The following is a 26,416-nucleotide window of genomic DNA, read 5'->3' on the forward strand; positions in this document are numbered from 1 at the left end:
AATCAACAGTTTGAAGTAGATACTGTTATTCTTCGTAGTAAATGAAGTTGTATTGAAGATGTGATTTTTTTTTTTAGTTTTTATTTATTTATTTTGAAAGAGAGCACTTGCACGCAAGCAGGGGAAGGGCACAGAGAGAGAGGGAGAGAGTGAATCCAGCACAGAGTCCAATATAGGACTCTGTCTCATGAACCATGAGATCATGACCTGAGCCAAAATCAAGAGTTAGATGCTTAACCGACTAAGCCACTGAGTCACCACTTAGGAATTAAGTGTTATATAGATGGTGTATATCAGAAAGAAGGGATTAAATTAGGTATTTAGATTCTATTTACAGGCATAACTTCTGGTGTACTTTGCTTTATTGCGCTTTGCAGATACTGCATTTTTATAAATTGATTATTTGGCAATTTTGGTAATTATCACGATATTTCAAACTTTTTCATTATTATGTTTGTTATAGTGATTTGTGATCAGTGATCTTTTTGTTACTATTGAGGGTCGTTTTGGGGTGCCATAAACTGTGCATATGAGATGGCAGACTTAATAAATGTTGGGTGTGTGCTCACTGCTCTGGTGGCCTGTTCTTTCCCTGTCTGATCCGTCTCCTTGGGCCTCCCTATATGAGAGACACAACTATATGGAAATTAGGACCACTTGTTACCCTACAGTAGTCTCTAAGTGTTCAGCTGAAGGTAAGGGCTGCACACCTTTCACTTTCAGTTGAAAGCTAGAAACGATGCCCTTAGTGAGGGAAGCATGTTGAAAGCTGAGACTTCTTACACTAAACAGCCAAGTTGTGGAAGCAAAGGAAAAGCTCCCGAAGGAAATTAAAAGCGCTACTCCCGTGAACACACAACGGATAAGAAAATCAAAGAGCTTTCTTGCTGATGCGGAGAACGTTTTAGTGGTCTGGACAGAAGATGAAACCGGCCGCAGCCTTCCCTTCCGAGAAGCCTAACCCAGAGCGAGGCCCTGACTCTTCAGTCCCGTGAAGGCTGAGAGGGGTGAGGAGCCTGCAGAGGACGAGTCTGAAGCGAGCGGAGGTGGTTTTGGGAGGTTTGAGGAAGGAGGCCGTCGCCCCGGCGTGGAAGTGCGGGGAGGGGCACATCTGCTTACTGCTTGGTGCGCTGAGTGTCTTCAGCCCACGGTTGAGGCCTGCGCAGAGATGGAAACGATTCCTTTCAAAATATTGTCACTTATTCACTGTGCGTCTGATTGCACAAGAGTTCTGATGCAGTTGGACAGTGAGATTCATGTTGTCTCCTGTCTCCTAACAAAACATCCATTCTGCAGATCAGAGAGTCATTCTGACTTTCAAATCTTATTGTTAAAGAAAAACGTTTCTTAAGGCTCTAGCTGCCATAGATCGTGGTTCCTCTGATGGATCTGGGAAAAGTAAATTGAAAACCTTCCGGGAAGGAGTCACCGTCCTAGATGCCATGGGGAACATTCATGATTCAAGGGGAAAGCTCCAAATACCAGCATTATTAAGAATTTGGAAGAGGTCGATTCCAGTCTTTCTGGATGACGTGGAGGGGTTCGAGACTCGAGGGAAGGAAATAGATGCAGCAGGGGAACTAGGATCAGAAGTGGGGCCTGATGATGGGACAGAACTGCTGTCATGTCATAAAACGTGAGCAGGTGAGGAGTTGCTGTTCCTGGATGAGCAAAGAAGGTGGTTTTCTGAGATGGAATCTACTCCTGGTGAGGATGCCGTGAAGACTGTTGAAATGACCATGAAGGATCTAGAATATCTCATCAGCCAGGTTGATGGAGCAGCAGCAGCAGAGTTTGGGAGGATTGACTCCGATTTTGAAAGAAGTTCTGTGGGCAAAATGCTATCAAACAGCACTGTATGCTGCAGAGAGAGTTTCGTGAAAGGAAGAGTCAGTTGATGCAGCAAATTCTGTTGTTTTATTTTAAGAACTTGCCACAGCCATCCTGACTTTCCGCAGCCACCACCCTGTCCAGTCAGCAGCCATCCCCAGGAAAAAGATTTCTAGCTGCTGAAAGCTCAGATGATAGTTGGCATTGTTTTTAACAGTCAAGTATTTTTAAATCAAGGTATGTACACTGTATTTTTAAACACAATGCTATTGCAGGCCTAAATAACCACAGTGTAGAGTAAATGTAACTTTTATATGCACTGGAATACCAAAAAATTCTTCTGAGTTGGCTTTATTGTGAAATTCACTTTACTGAGGTGTTCTGGAACTGTAGCTGCACTATCTCAGAGGTATGCCTCTATTCTTCTGCATTAACTTCTGTCTCTGCTTTCTGTCCTTTTTTTAGTCTGCTATATAATGCTGACCAGGTTAATCATTGGAAAATGGTCCACATGATCAAAATATTAAATAGTTCCTTACTTCTGCAGACTACCAGCTACCTACCAAATCTACCTCCTGCCTATGTTTGTAAGGACAGTGAATTAAGAGTAGTTCAACATATTTAAATTACTTTAAAAAGTGAGAAATAACATATATACATGTTTTTTAATTATTTTTTTATAATTTGTTTTTTTTTTACTTTTTTAATAAAAATTAAAAATGAATTAATAGATAAGGATTATTTATTTATTTATTTATTTTTAATATGAAATTTATTGTCAAATTGGTTTCCATACAACACCCAGTGCTCATCCCAACAGGTGCCCTCATCAGTGCCCATCACCCACCTTCCCCACCCTACCACCCCCCATCAACCCTCAGTTTATTCTCAGTCTTTAAGAGTCTCTTATGGTTTGGCTCCCTCCCTCTTTTTTTTTTTCCCCCTTTCCCCTCCCCCATGGTCGTCTTATAATTTATTGTTAAGTTAGCTAACATACAGCGTATACACGGTGCTCTTGGCTTCAGGAGTAGATTTGCATGATTCATCACTTACATACAATACCCAGTGCTCGTCCTAACAAGTGCCCTCCTCAGTATTTCCCCCTCTCCCCCACCCCCCATCAACCCTCAGGTTGTTCTCTATATTTAAGAGTCTCTTATGGTTTGCCTCCCTCTCTGTAACTATTTTTTTTTCCTCTGATTCCCCCATGCTTCTCTGTTAAGTTTCTCAAATTCCACATAGGAGTGAAAACATAGGATACCTTCTTTCTCTGATTTCGCTTAGCATAATACCCTGCAGTTCCATCCATGTTGTTGCAAATGGCCAGATTTCATTCTTTTCATTGCCAAGTAGTACTCCATTGTGTATATAAACCACAATTTCTTTATCCATTCATCAGTTGATGGACATTTAGGCTCTTTCCATAATTTGGCTATTGTGGATAGGGCTGCTGTAAACATCGGGGTACATGCGCCTCTATGAATCAGCATTCCTGTATCCTTTGCATAAATACCTAGTAGTGCAATTGCTGGGTCATAGGGTAATTTTATTTTTAATTTTTTGAGGAACCTCCACACTGTTTTCCAGAGTAGCCGCATCAGTTTGCATTCCTGCCAACGTGCAAGAGGGTTACCCTCAGAAATAATATTTTTGACAACTGAAAATTATATGAATTTTATTTTTTATTTTTTAAATTGAAGTTTAATTAGCATACAATGTTATATTTTCTGGTGCACAGAGTAATTCGATTCCACACATATATTCTCAGTGCTCACCAAGATATGTGTACTCTTCATCCTCTTTATCTATTTCACCCATCCTCCCTGCACACGTTCTCTGTGGCAGCCACTTCTCACTCCCTTACTCTGTCTTTCAAAAATAAATAAATGTAAAAAAAAAAAAAAAAAGTCTTTTTTTGTCTCTTTTTTTTTATTCATTTGTTTTGCTTCTTAAATTGTCCATATTAGTGAAGTCATAGGGTATTTGTCTTTCTCTGACTTACTTTACTTAGCATAATACATTCTAATTCCATCCATATTATGTATGGCAAATGGTAAGATTTCAGTCATTTTTATGGCTAATATTCCTTTGCACTTATATATGTATATACATATGTATATGTACACAGACACACCATATTTTCTTTAGCCTTTCATCTTGGGATGGATACTTGGGTTGCTTCCATAATTTGGCTATTATAAATAATGATTCAGTAAGCATAGGGGTGCATGTATCTTTTCAAATGAGTGTTTCCGTAATCTTCGGGTAAATACACAAAAGTGGAATTACTGGATTAGATGGGAATTCTGTTTTTAATTTTTAAAGGAATGTCCACACTGTTTTCCACAGTGGCTGCGTCAGTTTGCATTCCCACCAACAGTGCATGATCGTTCCTTTTTCTCTACATCCTCACTAACAGTTACTTCTTGTGTTTTTGTTTGTTTTGCCTATTTTTGTTTTTACTGGAGGCTCAGGTGGCACATGACAGTTCACAAAATGGCTTCAGGGTAGGGGCTTTTTGTTTTTGATGTTAGCCATTCTCACAGGTATAAAGTATCTCATTATGGTTTTGATTAGCATTTCCCTGATGATTACTCATGTTGAGCATCTTTTCATGTGTCTGTTTCATCTGTATGTCTTCTTTGGAAAATGTCTGTGCAAGTCCTCTACCCAGTTTTAATTGGATTACTTAGAGTTTTGAATTGAGTTGTATAAGTTGAGGGTTTTTTTTTCTTTTTTAAAGTTAGAGTTGTAGGAGTTCTTAATGTATTTTGCATAATAACTCCTTATCAGATCGATCATTTGTAGAAATCTTCTCCCATTCAGTAGGTTTCCTTTTTGTTTTGCTGATGGTTTGCTTCCCTTTGCCAAAAACTTTTTGTTTTGGTTTAGTCTCTATAGTTTAATTTTAACTTTTATTTCCCTTGTCAGAGGAGATAATCTGGAAAAATGGTTATTTGGCCAAAGTCAGAGAAATTACTGCCTATGTTTTTTTCCTAGACATTTTATGATCTCAGGTCTCATGTTTAGTCTTTAATCCATTTTGAGTTTGTTTTCTATGTTTTTTTTTTTATGTTTTAAAAGTAGTATTCTTCTCTGTGTAGCTCTCCATCATCATTTGTCTTTTTCTCCATTGTGTATTTTCACCTCCTTTTTTAATAAATTGACCATATCATTATTGGTTTATTTCTGGCCTCTTTATACTGTTCTGTTGATCTGTGTGTCTATGGGCCAGTACTGTACTATTTTGATTATTGCAGCTTCATTGTATATCTTGAAGTCTGGGATTGTGACCTCTCCATCTTTATTCCTCACTTTCAAGTTTGCTTTGGCTCTTCATGGTCCTTTGCAGTTCCATACAAATTGTAGGATTATTTTTCCTAGCTTGGTAAAAACAGCTTGTTGATATTTTGATAGGTATTGCGTTAAATCTGTAGATTGCTTTGGGCAGTATGGGCGTTTTAACAGCATTGTTTCTTCCAACCCATGAGCATGGAATATCTTTCCATTTGTGTCATCTTCAATTTCTTTCATCAGTGTTTCATAGTTTTCATAATCCAGGCCTTTAACCTCCTTGGTTAAGTTTAATCTTAGGTATTGTATTCTTTTTAGTGCAATTGTAAATGGATTGTTTTCTTCTTTTTCTGCTACTATATTGTTAATGTAGAGATATGATACAAATTTCTGAATATTAATTTAGCATCATATGACTTTACTGAATTCATTTATCTGTTGTTTTGTAGTATTTTGGTAGTCTTGAGGGTTTTCTGTATATGGTATGTCATCTGCAAAAAGTCAAAGTTTTACTTTACTATTTTGGGTTTTCTTTTTCTTTCTTTCTTTTTTTTTTTTTTTTTTGTCTGATTGGTATGGCTAGGTCTTTGACCACTATGTTGAATAAAAGTGGTGAGAGCGGACATTTTTGTCTAGCTCCTAATCTTAAAGGAAAAGTTCCATTTTTCCCAATTGCAAATGATGTTAACTGTGGATTTTTCATTTAAGGTCTTTATTATGTTGAGGTATGTTTGCTCTAAAATTTTTTTGTTGAGTTTTTATTATGAATGTATGTGGTACGTTGTCATATGCTTTTTCTCTGTCTTTTGAAATGATCATATGATTTTTATCTTTTTTCTTTCTTGTTAATGTGATGTATCACATTAATTGATTTGGGCATATTGAACCACCTTTGCTTCCCTGGAGTAAATCCCACTTGATGGTGGTGATTTTTTTTTTTTTTAATTTAAAGAAATTCCCTCTATCATTTCTTGTTGTATTCAGTTGACCAGTATTTTGTTGAAGATTTTTGCATCTATGTTTATCAGAGACAGTGGCCTGTAATTTTCTTTTTTTGTAATGTCTTTATGTAGTTTTAGTATCAGGGTAATGCTGCTGTTAAAGAATAAGTTTGGAGGCTTTCTTTCCCCTTCTGTTTTTTTGGACTAGTTTGAAAAGAATATTAACTCTTGTGTAACTGCTTGGTAGAGTTTACCTCTGAAGCTTTCTGGTCCTGGACTTTTGTTTGTTGGGAGTTTTTTTTTTTTTTATTACTGGTTCATTTTCTTTGCTAGTAATTGATATGTTCAGATTTAGTGTTGTCCTCATTTAGTTTTGAAGGGTTTTATGTTTCTAGGAATGTATCCATTTCCTTTAGGTTGTCCAAGTTGTTAGCATGTAATTTTTTTTATATTCTCTTGTATCAGTCTTTTGTATTTCTATGGTATCAGTTACTTCTTCTTCATCTGATTTTAGTTATTTGAGTTCTGTCTCTCGTTTTGATGAGTCTGGCTAAAGGTTTATCAATTTGTTTATTTTTCTAGAGAACCAGGAAACCAGCTTCTGGTTTCATTGACCTGTCTATTGGATTTTTTTAGTCTCTCTCATTTATTTCTGCTCTAGTTTTTATTATTTCCTTCTAATGGCTTTGGGTTTTATTTGTTCTTTCCCTGTCTCCTATACATAAAGTTAGTTTGAGATTTTTGTTTCTTGAGGTAGTCTGGTATTGCTATAATCTTCCCTCTTAAAACAGCTTTTGCTGCATCCCAGAGATTTTGGACTATTTATCTTAAATTTCATTTGTTTCCATGTATGTTTTGATTTTCTGTTTGATTTCTTCATTGACCCATTCAGTGTATAGTACGTTGGTATTTAACCTCCATGTATTTGTGTGCTTTCTAGGTTTTTTCTTGTGATTGATTTCTAGTTTTGTTCCCTTGTGGTCAGAAAGGTGCATGATATGATTTCAGCCTTTTTTTAATTTACTGAAATTTGTGGCTTAATGGGTGATCTGTTCTGGGGAATGTGCCTCATGTGCATGAAAAGAATGTGTAATCTGTTGTTTTTGAATGGGACATTTTGAGTATATTTGTTAGGTTTCTATGGTCCAATGTGTTATTCAAAGCCATTATTTTTTTGTTGATTTTTCTATTGGGGTGTTCTATCTGCTGATGTAAGTGGGGTGTTAGAGTCCCTTGCTATTATATTACTATCAATTTCTTCTTTTATGTCTATTCATAGTTGCTTTATGTATTTAGGTGCCTCCCACATTGGATGCATAAACAGTTACAATTGTTATATACTATTGTTGGATTCTTCCCTTTATCATTGTGTAGTGCCTTTTGTCTCCTGTTAGAGTCTTTGTTTTAATGTCTGTTTTCTCGGATATATAGTTATTGGTACCCTACCTTTCTTTTCACTTCTGTTTGCATGTAACTGTTTTTCCATCCTTCCCTTCGAATATGCATGTGTCTTTAGGTCTGAAGGGAGTTGTCTTTAGGCAGCATAGAGATGGGTCTTGTTTTTTTTATCCATCCAATCAATCAATAGCTTCAAAAAAATTCTTTTTTGAGTGTGACTCCTAGTTCATTTATTGTATGTTTATTTTTGAGAGAGAGAGAGAGAGCAAGTAGAGGAAGGGCAGAGAAAAAGGGGGACCGAGGATCCAAAGCAGGTTCCATGCTGACAGGAGAGAGCGCCTGATGCAGGACTGGAATGCATGAACCATGAGATCATGACTGAGCCAAAGTCGGTGCTTAACTGACTGAGCCACCCTGGCGCCCCTCAACCAGTATCTTTTGATTAGAGCATTATTCCATTTACATTTAAAATCATTATCAGGGTGCCAGAGTGGCTCAGTAGGTTAAGCGTCAGACTCTTGATTTTGTTTCATGTTGTGATCTCACAGCATGTGAGTTTGAGCCCCACATTGGACTCTGTGCTGACAGTGCAGAACCTGCTTGGGATTCTCTTTCCCTCTTTGCCCGTCCTCTGCGCGCGCGCGCGAGCGCTCGTGCTCTCTCTCTCTTTCTCTCTCTCAATAAATAAATAAATAGATAAATAGATGATAAATAAATAAAATAATCAATAGATATGTACTTACTGCCATTTGTTACTTGTTTTATGGTTGTTTTATTGTTCTTTTCTGTTTTTCTCTTGCTCTCTTGTGGTTTGATGTCTTTCTTTAATGATATGCTTTGTTTCCTTTCTCTTTATTTTTGTGTGTGCCTGTTACAGGTTTTTGATTTGTAGTTACCATTAGATTCAGATGTAGCATCTTGTCCATAGGATAGTCTGTATTAAGTTGATAGTCACTTAAGTTTGAACCCATTCTTTTTTTTTAAGCTTATTTTTATTTTTTGCAAGAGAGAGAGCAAGCAGGTTAGGGGCAGAGAGAGAGGGAGACAGAATCCCAAGCGCTAACAGCGCAGAGCCCAGTGCGGGGCTCGAACTCTTGAACCATGAGATCATGATCTGAGCTGAAGTTGGACGCTCAACCGACTGAGCCACCCAGGTGCCCCTCCATCTCCTTCTCTTGAAAGTAGTGGCCTTAAGAAGAAAAGACCTCGTGGTGTCCTGTAGCACAGCGTCCCCTGTTGATCAGAACCAGGCATTTCATAGGTGTTTCCTCTGTGGGGTGGCATGCTGTCATGGCTGGGCCGTGTGTGCCTTCAGTCCAGTCTCCCGCGGTGGCCCACGCTGCCCGTTGTAGGTACCCTGGACGGTTTGGTCCCTGTGCTGTTAAAGGGCCGTTCTGGGGCTGCCGTGGGCTTGTTGGGTGGTGCCAGCAGTCAGACCAGATACCTGTCCTCAGCCCGTCTGCTGGATCTTCATTTGCACCAAACTTCGGGGTGCTCTCCCTGCCTTGCCCCTCAGAGGCTTTCCTTTGTGGGCAAGGCCTGAAGTCAAACAAATGTCTGCCCCAACGCGTCTGCTGGGGTTGTAGTCCCACTGGTGTGTGTGGTTATTTCCCCCTCTCTCTAGAGCAGGCATCACTTCAGAGTGGTGCTGGTCCCTGCTGGACCGTGTGCGGGCATGTCTGGGCAGGAGCTGTAGTGGGTTGGTTGGGCCTGGGCGAGTAGGTAGGTAGAGAGGTAGAGTGTATTCAGGCTGATGACTCCAAGTGGCAGGTTATCTGAGCTGGGGGGGCGGGGGGAGCAGAGAAGTGGTGTCCACCAGCTCTTTTGTTCTTGGACACGTCTCCTAAAGATCCCTGACCCTTCAGCACAGGTTCTGAGATTAGTAAATACATGTGCCTCTGTCCATTTCAAGCTCTTTTCAAACTGTTGTTTCTGTGCTGTATATCCTTGAACTTGTTTGTTAGGCTGGCTCTTTAAGGCCAGGGACTCAGTCTCCTGTTGCCCTCCACTTTTTCCAGAGCTAAGTCAGCCGCTTTTTAAAGTACCTGGAGTTAAGCCCTGCTGGTTTCCAAACCAGGTGTTATAGGCACTCCTCTTCCTTGAGCAGGTCTTCTGTGCCTAAGTTTCATGGTGTGAGGTCTGCTTCTCTTCCTTCTCTATACTTGTGGTGTCTCTCCCATTTGTGGTTACTCTCCCCGTGAGTTTGGTTCCCAATGTAGTCTCTGCCCCTCCTACCCTTTTTGATGTGTCCTGTCTATGATTAGCTGTGGAAAATCTGTTCTCCCAGTATTCAGGTTGTTTTCTGAGTTACTTGCACTAATGTGGCTGTTATCTAGGTGTATCTTCCATTATTGATAATGAATTTTAAATGTCATTGTCCATAAGTATTGCTGGAATATGAAAATGCTAATTTATTCACATAATTTCTATGGCTGCTTTCAGGCTGCAATAGCTGAGTCAAGTAGTCCTGACAGCTACCATATGTGACACTTCATCTCTTTTTTGCTCAGTGCACACTGTAAATGACAGTAACACTTTTATAAATCACGTGTTTAAAGTGCCACATGTTGCCATACAGTGACATTTTGTGTAATTTTTATTACTAGTGCATACCTATCATGTCAAAAGAAGAAAAGATGAGGAGAATAGGTTTTGAATATCATGCTTTTAAAATACATTGGAGTGGGAGTGCCTGGATGGCTCATTGGGTTAAGCGTCCAATTTTGACTCAGGTCATGATCTCATGGTTTGTGGGTTTGAGTCCCGCGTCGGGCTCCGTGCTGACAGCTCAGACCCTGGGGCCTGCTTCAGATTCTATGTCTCCCTCTCTCTCTGTAACCTTGCCTGCTCATGCTCTGTCTCTCTCTCTCTCTCTCTCTCTCTCTCTCTCTCTCTCTCTCTCAAAAATAAACATTTAAAAAAATAAAATACATTGGAGTGTGGATTAATTTACTGGATTAGATGGAAAATTATTGTCTTAATTATGCAGTGACCCTATAGCAAAGCCAAAAAAATACAACAAAAGTTGACATTATCCAACTTAGTATTTATCATAGCATTCCCAACTCATTGAAATTAATAGAAAAATTAGAAAATTTAAGACCATATCTTCACAAAAATAAAAAATGAAAATGAAGGTACAGCCAAAGTAAGTTTAGCTCTTTTTTTTTAATTTTTATTTTTTTAATGTTTTTTATTTTTGAGAGAGAGAGAGAGCGTAAGCAGGGGAGGGGCAGAGAGAGAGGGAGACACAGAATCTGAGGCAGGCTCCAGGCTCTGAGCTGTCAGCACAAAACCTGATGTGTAGCTTTTTTTGGTTTGTTTTTTAATTTTTTTTTAATGTTTTTACTTATTTTTGAAGGAGAGAGAGAGCATGAGTGGGGGAGGAGCAGAGAGAGAGGGAGACACAGAATCTGAAACAGGCTCCAGGCTCTAAGCTATCAGCACAGAGCCTGTGTAGCTGTTTTTTGATGAACTGAGAAATGTAACAGTCCAGCTCAGTGTATTTGAGCAGTCAGTGTAGAGTGTGAAATGATTAGTAATTAATCCCTGTGAATAACATGTATGGGAGAACTTTAGGTGAAAAGGTTTTTATGAAGTTGCAAAAACACCAATCAGTACAACGTGAAGTAGAGTCCACTAAGGTGTGTTTTAACTGATAGCGACAAAAATACACCTGAAGCGGTAAAAGGCTTAGTTGGGCAGTTTATAAAACTAGCACACATGGAAGTGTTTAATGCCTGTAACCATTTTAAGTTTTTAGAAATAGAAGCTGGAATTCGTTGCTTGCCAAACTCCATGGGTCTTTGATGTCTGAGCAGTCAGTGGTAAAGGTTTATTGTGAATTTTTTTTACATTGGGCTGAGATTGAAAATTTTTGAACTTGAAGAACCACCTTAACCACTGAGTGAAGAACCGCTCAGACCCTGAATGATTTGGTAGATAATTTTTGCTGTAGACTTAGTAACGTTTCCACATGAATTCAGTCACATCTACAATTTACATATGGTCAAGTCATTTTGGTGACAACTAATGTTACTTGAATCACAATGTCAGGCTGCTTTTTTGTGTTTCCACCGCTGTCAAAAGTTACAAAGTAAGACCTGTTTTTCCAACAAAAATTAGCAGTAGGTATGTTTTCTGAGCTCATACTGAGTTCTAATAGCATATTGCAGAACTTGATGCAATTGTAAAGGAGATGTCCACGTTTCATAATCCATTTAATTGTGCAAATGAAGAATGCTTTCACCGTACCTTCAATTGCAAATGATTAATCTACCATGTATTGACATGTTAAATGGCAAACATCAGAAGAGTCTGGTAGACTTGTGTACTTACCTAGTTGATGACTGACTGTATTCAATTAAAATCATGTACTCATGGATTGATATCACTACTTGTATGAAAAGACATTTCAAATATGAATATGTAAGATCTCATTACAGGACAGCATTAATAGAAGAAACTTTACAATCGATTTTGATGATAGGGAACACTAACTTTAAGCCCCAGTTAAGCAAAAATGTTATCCTCATAAGAAAAATTCCATTCTCTTTAGTGGAAAATTGGTGCTCACTCTTCATTACTGTTATATTTAGAATTTTTAAATAGTAAAATTTGTGATCATTTTTCTCTCTGCATTAATTACCCTTTTTATATTTGTGTACGTATGATACTTTAACATCTTGAGGCCTTGCTGACCCTGGAAGGACTGTCCCTCCCAAGGCCAGGCAATTTCTAGAGAATCTTAAGGATTCACCTGTTTAGTATGCCTTTGATTTGCAGACCAACCAGTCCATAGCCAGTACCCCCTAACATCTTTATGGAGCTCTTATACTCTGGGCCACTATTCCCCTGCCCTACTTATGCCGGACCCAGGAAGAGATAACTAGAGACAGCCCCTACATCCAAGTAAAGAGAAAATAGTCTATTAGCTTTATTTTTAGAGCAGAAATAATTTCATGTTAGTTTATTAACTTTTTGCATTTTACCAAGTACTAAGAAAACAGAGAAGTTAGAAGAAATTATTCCTGTCTTCAGTTTGGAGAATAAAATGCATATAGAAGAGAAGGTAAAACAATTATTTTTTTGGCTATTGAGAATCCAGTTTTTATTTCATGTAGTTATTGCTTGTAGTCTTTTTTTTTTTTAAGACTTTATTTTTAATTAATCTCTACACCCAACACAGGGCTTGAACTCAGAATTGCAAGGTCAAGAGTCCCATGCTCCACCAGCTGAGCTAGCCACGCACTCCAGCTTACCATCTTTATCTGCAGCTTCATGGAGATATCATGATGAATGTAATTTTAGCTGTTACAGTATAGTTTGCATTAATTTTATTTATTTTTATTTTTTTGAGAGAGCAAGCAAGCAGGGTGAGGGGAGAGGGAGAGAATCTCAAGCAGGCTCCACGCCCAGCACAGAGCCTGACAAGGGGCTCAATCTCATGGCCATGAGATCATGACCTGAGCCAAAATCAAGAGTGTGACGCTTAACCTGCTGAGCCACCGAGGTGCCCCTGGCTTGTATTAAGTATACTGAGTAAACACTGACCTGATCCAAGTGATTTAAGTTATCATCTCCATTTGTATAATTTAGAACATGAATTAATGTTTTAGCTTATGAATTTTAAAATACATATAGGATCGTAAGTGGAGTTTATGAAAAATAAATGTTCTGTTTCAGAGTATTTTTAGGTTCATAGCAAAAGTGAGGGGAAGGTATAGAGATTTCCTTTATACTTCCTTCCCCAGCACATGCACAACTCTCCCCATTATCAACATCCCCCACCAGGGTGGTACATTTCTTATGATTGGTGAACTTACATTCATACATCATCATCACCTAGAGTCCATAGTGTACATTTATGGTACATTCTTGGTATTGTATGTTCTGTGAGTTTGGACAAACACATAATGATGTATATCTGCCAGTGTATCTACAGGGTAGTTTCAGTGCTTCAAAAATCTCTCCTCCACCTGTGATCCCTTTTCCTGTAACCCTTTGCAAGGAGTGATCTCTTTGATTGTCTTCCCAATTTTGCCTTTTGCAGAATGTCCTGTAATTGGAATCTTGTGGTATATCGTTTTTTTCAGATTGGTTTCTTTCACTTAGTAATATGCACTTAAGGTTTCTTCATGTCTTTTCCTGGTTTGATAACTTATCTCTGTAGCACTGAGTAATATGTTCTTGTTTGGATATATCACAGTTTTTTATCCATTCACTTACTGAAGAACATCTTGGTTGCATCCAGGTTTTGGCAGTTATGAATAAAACTGCTATAAACATCTGTTTGCAGGTTTCTATATGGATTTATGTTTTCAGCTCCTTTGGGTAAATACCAAAAAGTGTGATTGCTGGACTGCATGGTAGAAGTATGTGTAGTTTTGAAAGAAACTGACAAACTGCCTTACATGGTGAGTGTTCTCTTTTGTATTCCTGTCTACAGTGAATGAGAGTTCCTGTTGGTCCGTATCTTCATTGGGTGGTGGTAATGTTTTGGATTTTGGCTATTCTAATAGGTGTATGGTGGTACCTCATTGTTTTAATTTGCATTTTCCTGATGACATACGATGCGGGGCATCTTTTCGAATGCTTATTTGTCATCTGTATGTTTTTGATGACGTGTCTGTTAAGGTGTTTGGCCCATTTTTGTTTTTTTAAGTGGGCTTCATGCCCAGTGTGGAACCCAGTGTGGAGCTTGAACTCATGACTCTTAAAGACTTGAGCTGAGATCAGGAGTCACTGGATGCTTAACTGACTGAGCCACCCAGGCACCCTGTGAACTTTTTGAGTAGTTTGTCTACTTTGAATAACAGTCCTTTCTGACAAATGTCTTTTGCAAATACTTTGTCCCAGTTTGCAGCTTGTGTTTTAATTCTTCTGACAGGTCTTTTGGTAGAGCATACATTTTTAACGTTAATGAAATCCACCTTATCTCTTCTTTTGTATCATGCCTTTGGTGTTGTACCTAAACATTATTGCCAAACCCAAGTTCATCTAGATTTTCTCTTATGTTATCTTTTAGGAGTTTTGTGGTTTTAAGAATTAGATTTTTTTTAAGTTTTAACTTTTAAGTTATAAGGGTGATACATGTTTGATGAAGAAAGCCTAAGAAACACAAAATAATAGTTCTACCATTCAGAGATAATTACTACATTTTACTTACATCTTTATATCTTTTTTATGGATATTTGCAAATACTGTTACATTTAATAGCATTTAGAATTTGAAAGTTAATTGAAGTTTATTTTTAAATACAAAGTGATATTACTATAAGTGACTGCTAATGTCATTTGTTGATGGGGGGCATATTTGATAAATCTGTGAGTTTAATAAATAGAGGATTATCTAAAACATACAAAGCTATCATACAGTTTTGTAATCTGCTTTTTTGATATATCATTATATCATGAACTCTGTCTCACTTCAGCATGCCTCTGTAACTTGACTATAACTTCAGATGAGTGGATTTTTAAGTGATCAATAAGTTTAAGACTTTTCATATTTTTCTCCAAAATTTTGACCTTAATTTACACATTACTTTGTAGTTTTTTTTTTTTTTTTTCTACTTAGTATATTACAACTGTCCTTCCAGAGGAATATATATACTTCTGGCTTACTAAGTTTAGTATTTGTGTAATACTTCATAGTGTGGAAGTTTCTTATTTACTTTGTTAAACTCTTTTTGATGGATTTTTGGCAAGTACAGACAGTGCTACAGTAATTTTATACATATATCCTTTTTGTATTGGTACATTTATTTCTTTAGGGCAGTTTCCCCTATGTAGTATTGCTGGGTCAAAGAATATAGCTTTATTCTTTTTAATAAATGTTGCCAAATTATTTTTCACCAAAATTGTATCAGTTCCAGAGTTCCTCATAAGTGTTCATAAGATTTTTGTTTTTCTGCATTTATGTCTAAATTAGATTGATGAAAAATGGTCTTGTTGGTTTCACTTGTTTCCTTGATAGTGAGGTTCAGCATCTTTTCATGTATGAATTGGCCCTTTGCAGTTCTGTTTCTGCAGGTTGCCTGTGTTTGTCCAGTTTTCAAACCTAGAATATTCCATGTCTGTTTGCTTGTTCTCTTCACTCTAGCTCCAGTGCTGAAAGCATTTTCGGGACATGGTAGGCATTCACATATTAAACGAAGTAAATATCTGAACATTCTATTCTGAGCCATAGTAAAGGATGGCTAGGTGTAGTATTCTTAGATTTGGGATTCTTTTTTTTCTAGCCATGTAATACTGTTCCAGGGCCTTCTGGTTTCTAGTGTCACTGGTGAGAAGTCTAGTGCTAATCTATTCTCTCTCCTTTGTAGGCAACTGATCTTTTTCTCTGTATGATTTTTCTCTTTATGATTGAAATTCAGTTGTTTCTGCTTGTTACCTGTAGATATAGATCCTTTTTCATTAAACCATCTCTCTCTCTCCCCCCTGCCCACCCCCATATTAAACCCGAATCTTAGCTCTAGTATTTCTACAGCTAGGGAAGTTTTCTTCTATTACTTTCTAAAGAATAAATTTGAGTTTGTTCTTCAAGTCTCTTATCTTTCAATAATGATTTTTATCTCTTTATGTTTTGTGTCATGGAATTGTTTCCATTTGATCTTCTGGAATAAAAGGTTTAGCTTCCATAAAGGTTATTCTTTATTATTTGTTCTTTATGTTCTAATGGTATCTCCTGAAAGTCCTTAATTTTTTTTTATTATAATTTGCTTGCATTCTTGTCTCTCATCTGTGTGGCGCATCAGTAGGATCCATATATTTTAGCTGTTTCATTTGTTACTGAGCCTCCAGTAGAAATGGTACTTTTGTTGTGTTTCATTAGTCACCCACAGAGGTGAGGCTTTCATGTGGGTCTCTAAGAATGCAGACCAGCAGATAGATGGTCACTAAAATGGCAGTTGGCAGAGGCAGACAAGCTTATAAGCTCTTGTGCTCTGTTGAGGCTTAGGATGAGTCTCTTCTACTCTCAGGAGGTTTCTCTGAGTGGAAGGGCCCTAAGCTAAAAGCTTCTCCAGACCAGGAGGTGTGGGAGCCGTTCGATTCACCACTGCAGCCACTACTGTAAGCCTACTGAAGTCAGAGTGGCATGGACAGCCCTGTCAATGTCTATTTCCAGGAGCAGTCACATTCATTCAGCCTTTTTCGGAGGGGGTTCTGCTTTTTAAGTTACTTAGAGAACTTTGAAATCCTGGATGTTGGCCCAGTGCCTCAAGGAGTGGCAAAGCAAAACTTTCCCTTTGCTTGGTCCCTTACCACATATTCTATCCCATGAGAATTCAAGAGATCTTGATGACTCAGACATTCTCCACACTCATCCAGCACACGTTTTGGCAATTGTCTTCTGAGAAGAGAAGGAGAGATTAGGAATGTGGGCCCAGTCTTTCCATTTTAACAGAATCCGAAAGCTACCTTTTTAAAGTTCTTATTTATTTATTTTGAGAGAGAGCGCGAGTAGGGAGGGGTGGGAGCTTGGAGAGGATCCCAAGCAGGCTCCTTGCCATCAACACGGAGCCTGATGTGGGGCTCAAACTCATGATCTCGGAGATAATGATATGAGCTGAAACCAAGAGTTGGACGTTTAACTACCTGAGCCACTCAGGCGCCTCCGGAAGCTAACTTAAACCATATCTACCTGTTGTCCAATTTTTTGATTGCCTCTGCCTGCAAAAGAGGTTATTTTTAATTTTCATTTCTGACATTGTAGTGTAGACTGAAATACATGGAGAGAACCATTAGTCATATGATACTAGTTGAGAAAGGCCACTGATACTTTTGTGATCTTCTGTTCAGGAAGGCATTCACTTTTTGCAAATAACCATATGTACTAAAAGATAATCTATCAAGGTGCATTTAAAAGTAATATTAAGAGGTGCCTGGGTGGTTCAGTTGGTTGAGTATCCAACTCTTGATTTTAGCTCAGGTCATGATATCACAGTTCATGGAATCAAGTTCCGCTTTGGGCTCCTTGCTGACATCATGGAGCCTGCTTGGGATTTTCTCTTTCTCTCTGTCTCTCTCTCTCTCTCTCTGCCCCTCCCCTACTTATACACATGTGTTCTCTCTCTCTCTCTCTCTCTCTCTCAAAATAAACTTAAAAATAATGTTAAGGAATTGTATACTGTCATACAATGGGTATTGAGTAAGTGAACTTTCTAGGTAACCAGACTTTGGATTCTGAAGGTTTAGTAATTTTGATGGTCCTTTTCCTTGAATGCATTATACATTTTATTAGCTTCTTACATGAAATGCATTGATTATAAATTAACTATTGAAGATTCAGAGTTATTATGGTAGCAAATTTTGGGGATATCTAGTGTGGGCTATGCGCTGTTGTGTTTTATGTCCTTAAAATCAATTCTTCATCACAGTGCACTAAAGGTAGATAATATTTTTTCCCATCATAAATCTGAACAAACTAGGAGAGATGAAGTAACCTGCCCAAGATTACAGAGGTACATCCTATTATCTAAGATCATATTTCTGGTAATGGAATTCTAAGCCATGAGGCCTGGTTCTAGAGTTCTAGAGTCTTAATAATTTTACTTTACTGCCTTTCACTATTAGCATGATTGCTTAATCCTACTAGCTATTGTGGAATGAAGCTGAATCTAGGAGATACTTTGAAACTTACTTTTATAAAATGTCATTGATAGAATGTGTAGGGAAGGATATGCAATTGTATGGTCTAGAGCAATACAACATAATTCTCTTTCTGCAAATTAAGTCAGGGCCAAAGCAGCCACCCTGTGTATTTTTCTTACTGCCTGATCTTCCCTACTCAAGTTTTGTCATCGTGTGCTCTCACTCATCAGTTAATACACCATTCTATTTCTGTATCATCATCTCTACCATAGTCACCTCCTTATCAACTGGTACCTTGAAAAGAAATCTCACTGGCTTTTTCAATGGGCTGTGGGAAAGAAAATCCTTTACCATTTTAAGAATTGCTCTATAGTGATTTTTGGGAGAGTATTTTCTCTCTCAAAAGTAGAATACCATTTTTGTTGACATGGTACCTGGCCATAATTATCCCTCAGATTTTCCTCAGTTTTAGGCTATTAATAGATGGCCAGGTGTAGGGAGCATTGAAATCAGTTTTAAGTACTGTCTCATCTTTGGGACTCTGACAGATAGGAGCACCAGTGTATTTAAGCATATGTGTAAATATTTCTATTGCAACTTAAAATAAGAAAAAACACTGGAGTCCTGTGAGTCTGCATTCCCATCCAGTCACCAAGATGGTGCTGAGTCCTGTCTTTAGTTTGCTGCCATGATTTTCTCTTTATTCTCATTGCCATGACCTTAGTACAGGTCTTTTTATATCTTGTCTAGATTGCCTAGAGCTTAAAACTTCTAGCTATTCTTTTTTCTCCACTTAAAGTGCATTCTAATTATGTATAGCTACTTCCAAATCAAGGCTTTTATATTATTTTCAAACCTTTCAGTGGCTTCCCGTTGCATTCAAAATGTGTTCCAAACTGTTTAGCCTAGTACTCAGGATCTACTGTGATCTGGCCCCAGCCTGCCGTTCCAAACTGGTTTCCACTGTTACTTGCAGTATTATTCCCCTTCATACCCAGCTCAATGGATGTATAGCGTGTATGTTAGTATGTAGTATGTATTTATGTTAGTGTAACATGAGTTAGAATCTGCTTATTTGTGAATAAGAGAAAAATAATTTAACTTAGAATTCCTTGTTTTATTTTGATTTCTTTTTCCCTTCCACCATGTTAATATATTGAGTACCCAAATAACAGCGGAAAGCACAGTATTCTGAGATAGAGCATATTGCCGAGGAGCACAGGCCTGCACGTAGTACCTACTTACCTCATTTTTTCCTTTCATGCTGGTGTGACCAGACTCTGGTTTGGAAGTGATTGTGGTGCAGCTCTCCTGGATATCTTTGAAATTTGCTCTCACCTCCATAACTTGATATTCTCAGCCTTTCCTTAAACCACACTATTTTTGTTTGGATTATTATTCTTATGTAGTATTTATTGAGTCATTATCTCAGACCTTAGTGCTTTAAAACCACCATTTATTTACTTGTGTTCTGTGACTTGCTCTGTATTTAGTCAAGAAGTTCTCCTGGTTTCCCCTGCGGCCACTGATAGGCTACCACAGCACTTACCTGGCTGCTCTCTGGTGCCTAATGGTCCAAATGCTTTCTGTCCCTATCTGGACTGGAAATGTCCACCTTGATTCCCTTTGTGATCTCTTATTCTCCAGGAGGCTACATGAAGCTTTTTATGTGATGGTGGAAGCTTTTCCAGAGAGCAAAAGTTTCTGCTACAAATCCAACCATCACTTTCATTTCTTTTTCCTAGATAGCTTTATTGAGGTACAGTTTACCTAGAGTAAATGCGCGTTTGAAGTGTACAATTTGATAAATTTTGAAACCACCACTAAATTAAGATAGTGAACAGATCATCATTCCTACAAGTTTCCTTGTACCTTTTTGTAATTCCCTCCTAATGCTGTGATCCACCTTCCTTCAACCCCTGATTTGCTTTCTGTCTCTCTAGAAAAGCCACATTGGTTTGACTAACCGTTCATCTCTTGATGGGCATTTGAGTTGTTTTCAGTTTTTGACTGTTACAGGCAACGCTCTTAGGAACATTCATGTATGTACAAATACCTTTATGGGCATGTATTTCCTTTTATCTTGGGTCAGTACTCGAGTGGAACGGCTAAATGATGAAGTAGGTGAATGTTTAACTTTCTAAGGAAATGTCACACTTTTTTTTAAGTTGTATCGTTTTATGTTCTTGCCAGCAGCGTGTATGAGAGTTCTCATTCCCCTTTGCCAACCTATGGTATGGTATGGATTTTTTAGTTGTAGCCATTCTCACGGATGTGCATTATAAGTTTAATTTGTATCTCTCTAATGAAAAATGATATTGACCATCTTTTTATTGGCCTTGTATGTCTTTTTTGGTAAAGTGTGTATTCAGAGCATTTGCTCGTTTTATTGATTTGGTTCTTTGCTTTTTTATTGTCAGAGTCCTAGAGTTCTTAATGCATTTTGGGTACACATCCTGTAGTACGTATATACTGTATAAAGAATTTCTCTCTTAACAGTGTTTTTTGAATGAAGTACTTAATTTTGATGAAGTCCAGTTTATCAGTTTTGTATTTTATGTTTCATATCTTGTTTTTATATCTTCTTCTAGAGGTTTTATTATTTAGGTTTTAGATTTAAGTCTGTAATGTATTTTGAGTTAATTTTTGTACATAGTGCAACATATGGATCCAAGTTGAATTTTTGCAGTTTGTTGAAAAGGTTCTTGCTTCTATACTACCTTTCTTTGCATCTTTTTCAAAAATAAGTTGCCCGCATATATCTGTTTTTGTCTGTATTTGCTCCTATCCTGTGATGTGTTTATTTGCCTGCCCTTATATTAATTCAGCATCATTTTGATTACTTCAGGTTTGTAGTAATTTTTGAAGTCAGTGTTAATTTTCCAACTTTGTTCTTTGTTTTCAAAGTTGCTTTCACCATTGTAGGACCTTCTATTTCCATATGAATTTTAGAATAACCTTGTCAGTTTTGATGAAAATGCCTGCTGAGATTTTGATTGAGATTGCATTGAATCTGTGGACCCATTTGGAGAGAGTTCTCGTCATAGCACTAGTGAATCTTTTGACCTACAAACAAGATAAATCTCTTCATTTATTTAGATATTTTTAACTTCAGTGTTTTGTTATCAGTGTACAGCTGTTTCACATCTTTGGTAGATTTTTTCTTGAGTATTTCATATTTTTGATCCTATTGAGAAAACATGTTAATTTTCTGGTTCTTTACATATATAGAAATGCAGTTGATTTTTGTATATTGATCTTGTGTATTCCAGTCATGGTCAACTTACTCTGGTTCATTTTTGGTACATTCCATCAGATTTTTCTACATAGATGATGATGTCAAAGGACAGTTTTCCCTTTTCCTTTCTAATTTAGATACCTTTTATTTCTTTTGCTTGCCTGATTTTACTGATTAGATTGTACATTACAGTGTTGAACAGAAGAAAAACATTCAGTCTTTCACTATTAAGAATGGTATTATAGGTATTTTGCAGATCTCCTTTATCAAGTTGTGGAAGTTTTCCCTTTCTTGCTAATTTTCTGACAGTTTTTAATCAGGATGCTTTGTAGGATGTTTAATGCTTTTTCTGCATTTGAGACTATTATTTTTCTTTTTTGGTTTATTAATATGGTAAAATACATTTGATGATTTTTTTCAATGTTAGATCAACCTTGCATTTCTGAATAAACCTCATTTACTTACGATGTATTTTCCTGATAATATATTGCTAGATTTAATGTGCTAAAATTTTGTTTAGAAGTTTTACATCTATGTTAATAAGAGGTGCTGGTCACTAGATTATTTTCTTATAATGTCTTTAGTTTTGGGACGAGGGTAATGCTGGCCTCATAAAATGAGATGAGAAGTGTCCCTCTTTGGTTTCCTAGAAGATTTTGTGTTGAATTATAATTTCTTAAATATTTGGTAGAATTCACCAGTGATACCATCTGAGCCTAGAAAGGATTTTAGTTAAAATTTAAGTTTCTTGAATACATAGTAGGCTTATGCAAGGTGCTTGTATTGGCAGTTTGTGTCTTTCTAGGAAGTTGTCTATTTGATAAAATAGACACACAGTTGTAAATTTTTTGTTACAGTTTTTCATTGTACTCCATCATTATTTTAATATCTCTAGAATCTGTAGTGATGTCACCTCTCTCATTTCTGATAGTGGTTATCTTTTTTTTTCCCCCATGACCAATATGACTAGAGGTGTATAAGTGTTAATGATCTTATTTTTTCTTAATGTTTATTTCTTTTGAAAGAGAGCAAGTCGGGGGCGGGTGGAGAGAATGTTTAAGCAGGTTCTGCGCTGTCAGCAGAGAGCCCAAAGTGGGGCTCAGTCCCATGACTGTGAGATCATGACCTGAGACAAAATCAAGAGTCAGACGCTTAACTGACTGAGCCACCCAGGCACCCCTAATGATCTTATTTTTAAAAAACACCAAATTTGGTTTCATTGAGTTTATTTTTGTTTTCTATTTCATTGATTTCCACTCTGATCTCTATTATTTCCTTTTTTTTTTTTTTTTAAGTTGAATTTCATTTGTTCATCTGTTTCTAGTTTAGGCAAAGGCTGATGTCATTGATTTGTGATTTTTCTTTTTTTCTAATACAGCTTTTTAAAGCTCTAAAATTTCGCCTTAAGTACTGTTATGGCAACATCCCATAAATTTTAGTATACTGTATTTTTTAAGTTTCCTTTTTATGTCTTTGATCTATGAATTATTTAGTTTCAAATGTTAGAGAGTTTTCCAGAAATCTGTTACAAATTTCTAATTTAATTCTACTGAGGTCAAGGAACATCTGTTGTGCATATTTGATTTTTGCATATGGTAAAACCACAACATAGATTGGTCTTGTTCTTGTTGAAAATGGAGTTACTTTTTGAAGAAGTGTAACTGAAACAAATAAAATTTGGATTAAATAAATGCAACTGCTTTTTCTGACTTCTACCCGTACCCTTGGGGACTCTGTTTACTTGTAGATTAGGCCACTTGAAGTTGTCCCACAGTTCACCAGTGCTCTTTCAGTTTTATTTTGGGTTTGTTTGTGTTTCATTTGGATAATCTTTACTGCTATGCTTTTATGATCAGTGAATTTTTCTTGCAAGTTAGTCATATCCAATATATTTTTAGCCTCATATTTTAGTTTTTATCTCTCACATATGGTTTCTATATTCATATCCAGTATATTTTTAGTCTCATGTTTTATTTTTTATCTCTCAAATATGGTTTCTATATTCCCTAGCCTTTTGAACATGTGGAATATAGTTATAACTGTTTTGATGCCCATTCTCACATTTAATTGAATTCTGGATCATTCTTGATTGGTTGTTTTTTCTTCTCATTGTGTCTCTTGTTTTTCTGCTGATCTGCATATGTGGTAATCTTTGATTGGTTGTCAGACTTTGATTTTTTACTTTGTTATGTGCTGGATATTTTTGTGGTCCTATAAATCAAGTTTTGGTCTGGGATGAAGTATTGATTACTTGGAGACAGTATATGTGCGTGTCTTATTTTATGCTTCGTAATGTGTGTTTTGAACAGTGCTCAATCTAAAGGTAATTATCCCCTACTACTAAGGGAATACCTTTCTAGGATTGCCACAGGAATACCTGAGGACCACATCCCTGAGTGTTCTAGTCAATTCCCTGTGAATTATGAGTTCTTCGGTCTGTGAATTATGTTCTTCCCTGTGAATTAGGAGTTCTTCAGTCTGTGGGACAGGTACTGTTCTCAGGACTGTTTGAGCACCATACACATTTTCTTTACTGACTAATCCTTTTGGTTGTGTTCTCTCCTACCTCGAGTAGTTTCCTCACGTGCATGTGTGTGGTACTCTTGGATTTTGTCTGTGCACAGCTCTCTCCTGTCCGGTACTCTTCTGTATACATTGTTTGCCTTGTTCCTCTTGGGCTCTCAGCTTCATTCCTCAAGTCAGGGAGTCTGCCAGGCTCTGCCTTAGTTCCTCTTCTCACTGCTGTGCCCTGGAAACTTTCCCAAGGGAGTAAGCTGGGGCAATTACAGGACTCCTATCAGTTTTTCATCTCTCAGGGATCCCTGGCCTTCATTGCTTCATGTTGGTGTTTCAAAAACCATTCTTCTATTTTGTCCAGGTTTTTGTTTTGTTTTCAGATGAGAGCATAAATTGGCTTCAGTTTAAACCATCCTGGTTGGAAGCAGAAGACTTTTTTTTTTTTTAATTAGTGCTCTGTTATAAAAGCGTGGTAGTAAGTATGTATTAGGGATAATTTTTGATGACTTCATGTCAAAAGAGTCGTCACCGATTTTTGAGTGTGTGTGATTGATCTATATAGCTGTTTTTAATCATTTCCCATTTAAATAGATTCATGTATCTGAATGTATAGAGTCTGAAAGATTATACAGAAATGTTAGGTAATTATTCTTTGTGGTAGGATTTGGGTGATTAATTTTATGTATTTGAACATGTATAATTAATCTAAAAACAGTAAACAATGTTTACAAACCGATGTAAAGAATTGAAAAGTGCTACTCTGTTAGTTCAGCCTTATTTGAAGCCTAACATGACAGATGTTGGGATAGAAGTTACATCTCTAAAATCATCAAATCCTTATCTCCTAATTATCATAGAAATCTTTGTGATGCATCATTGGAGCTAGATGCATGAATCTGTCCTATTCTTCATGATAAAAGTGGTATGTCCTAAGGAAGAATTGCACAATGACTTGAATTCTGAAGCATGTGGTGAATTCATGTCCAGTAGAGGCATTGGATAGTAGAGGAAGGTATTGGAATTGCTTCCTGCAGGTGAAGCATTAGTTGTATCTAACAGTTGATTTGTATCATGATGCAGTTGGATTTAAAATATAAAATTACTTTTATTTATGTCATGCAGTCATAAAATAATTTTTAAAATATTTTTAATTGTAAATAGCAAGGGGAAAATTTCCCAAATGCCCAACAAAGCAATGACAGACAAAGCAAAATACAAACAAGCAATTAATAATGGTGATGGCATCAACCACACTGCCACCTCCAGATTTCACACTCTTCTCTTAAACTGTGGAATTATCTGAGGTTGTTTGCAGAGCTTTTCAAATCTCCATTTACAGTTTGCAATTGAAAAAAGAAGATGATACTTCTCTGACTGAAGGTTCATACTGACTGAATTTTTGATGCATTGTTAATATCCTTTGAAATTGTTTCCAGTTCTTTTAAGTGGCGTTATTAGAGACAAGTCTGTTCCATTCTCCACTTAAGTAGTGACTTCTTTCTTTTATCCTCTTGATAGCCTTTATTCTTATGTATCTGTGACCCTTATTCCTGGGTATACTAAAGAAAGAGACTTGAGGACTTGCCATTCACGTTGCCTACAAAAATTGTTCGGCCTCTGTAATGACAACCACAGAATCCAATAGTGTGCCTTGGAGAAAGAAGAAGAAAAAAAAGATATGGGATGATACCAGGAAAGAGAAGTCCGAGTTTCTTTATTTTGTCTTTTCATTTTCTTAGAAAAAATTAGTTCGTGCATCGTGTGTGTGTGTGTGTGTGTGTGTGAGAGAGAGAGAGAGAGAGAGAGAGAAAGAAACGTGTGCGTGTGTGAGAGTGAAAGAGAATGTGTATCCGTACTGTAAGTAGATATTGGGACTGTTGCCTATAGATTAAGCAGTTGTATGCTCATTGGCAGTATTTTGAAGGTGGGAAGAGAAAGGCCATCATCATACTGCATAATAACAGATTGGGTATAGTTTACAATGAAGATGCTACTTTTTAAGGATGATCATTTATTACCAGAACTTTTTAGATTGTTCAAAGGCAGAACTTGTTCAAAGGAAGACTGTTAAAGAAAAGGTCAGTGAGATCTGGAACTATATAGCATTTAATATACATGCGAAGCTATAGATACTTAGTAAGATTGATACAGAATACTAGAAGAGTAAATCAAGCCATTTATAATTTCATCTAGTATATCACATGTATAAAATTTTCTAAATGCTGTTGCAAATGATGCTATATTTTCCCCTGGCATTATAGTCTCCTGAGCACTTGTTAAAATTCCAAGTATATTATTAGCATTTGATATTCTGAAATGTTGAACTTCTGACCTTGAGTGACTGATACTCCAGACAGCATTTGCATGTTATTCATCTCAGTGCTAGACCCAAATTATTTTACTTTTCTAGTCCATATAAGGTAGTAGTAGAGCTTACAAATTTTAAAGAATTACTGATCTGTGTGGGGGTTATGATGTCTGATGTAGTTTGATTTGAATCTGTTTTCCTTTGATCCCATATTCTGCACATTTGAAGAATGTAAAATTGCCCATGAGGAACTAGGATGATCTCAGCCTCTTTTCTTTTGTGTCCCAATATATTGAAC

General features: G+C 37.0%; 1 protein-coding gene across 4 annotated transcripts in view; it reads left to right on the top strand.

Moving 5' to 3' along the window:
• The window catches only part of RIC1 (RIC1 homolog, RAB6A GEF complex partner 1), a 142,424-nt gene that overhangs the window by 40,546 nt on the left and 75,462 nt on the right, over positions 1-26,416 (top strand). The gene's annotated exons all lie outside the window — the stretch shown is intronic.

Source organism: Acinonyx jubatus, chromosome D4 (assembly GCF_027475565.1).
Source record: "Acinonyx jubatus isolate Ajub_Pintada_27869175 chromosome D4, VMU_Ajub_asm_v1.0, whole genome shotgun sequence".
Lineage (NCBI taxonomy): Eukaryota > Metazoa > Chordata > Mammalia > Carnivora > Felidae > Acinonyx > Acinonyx jubatus.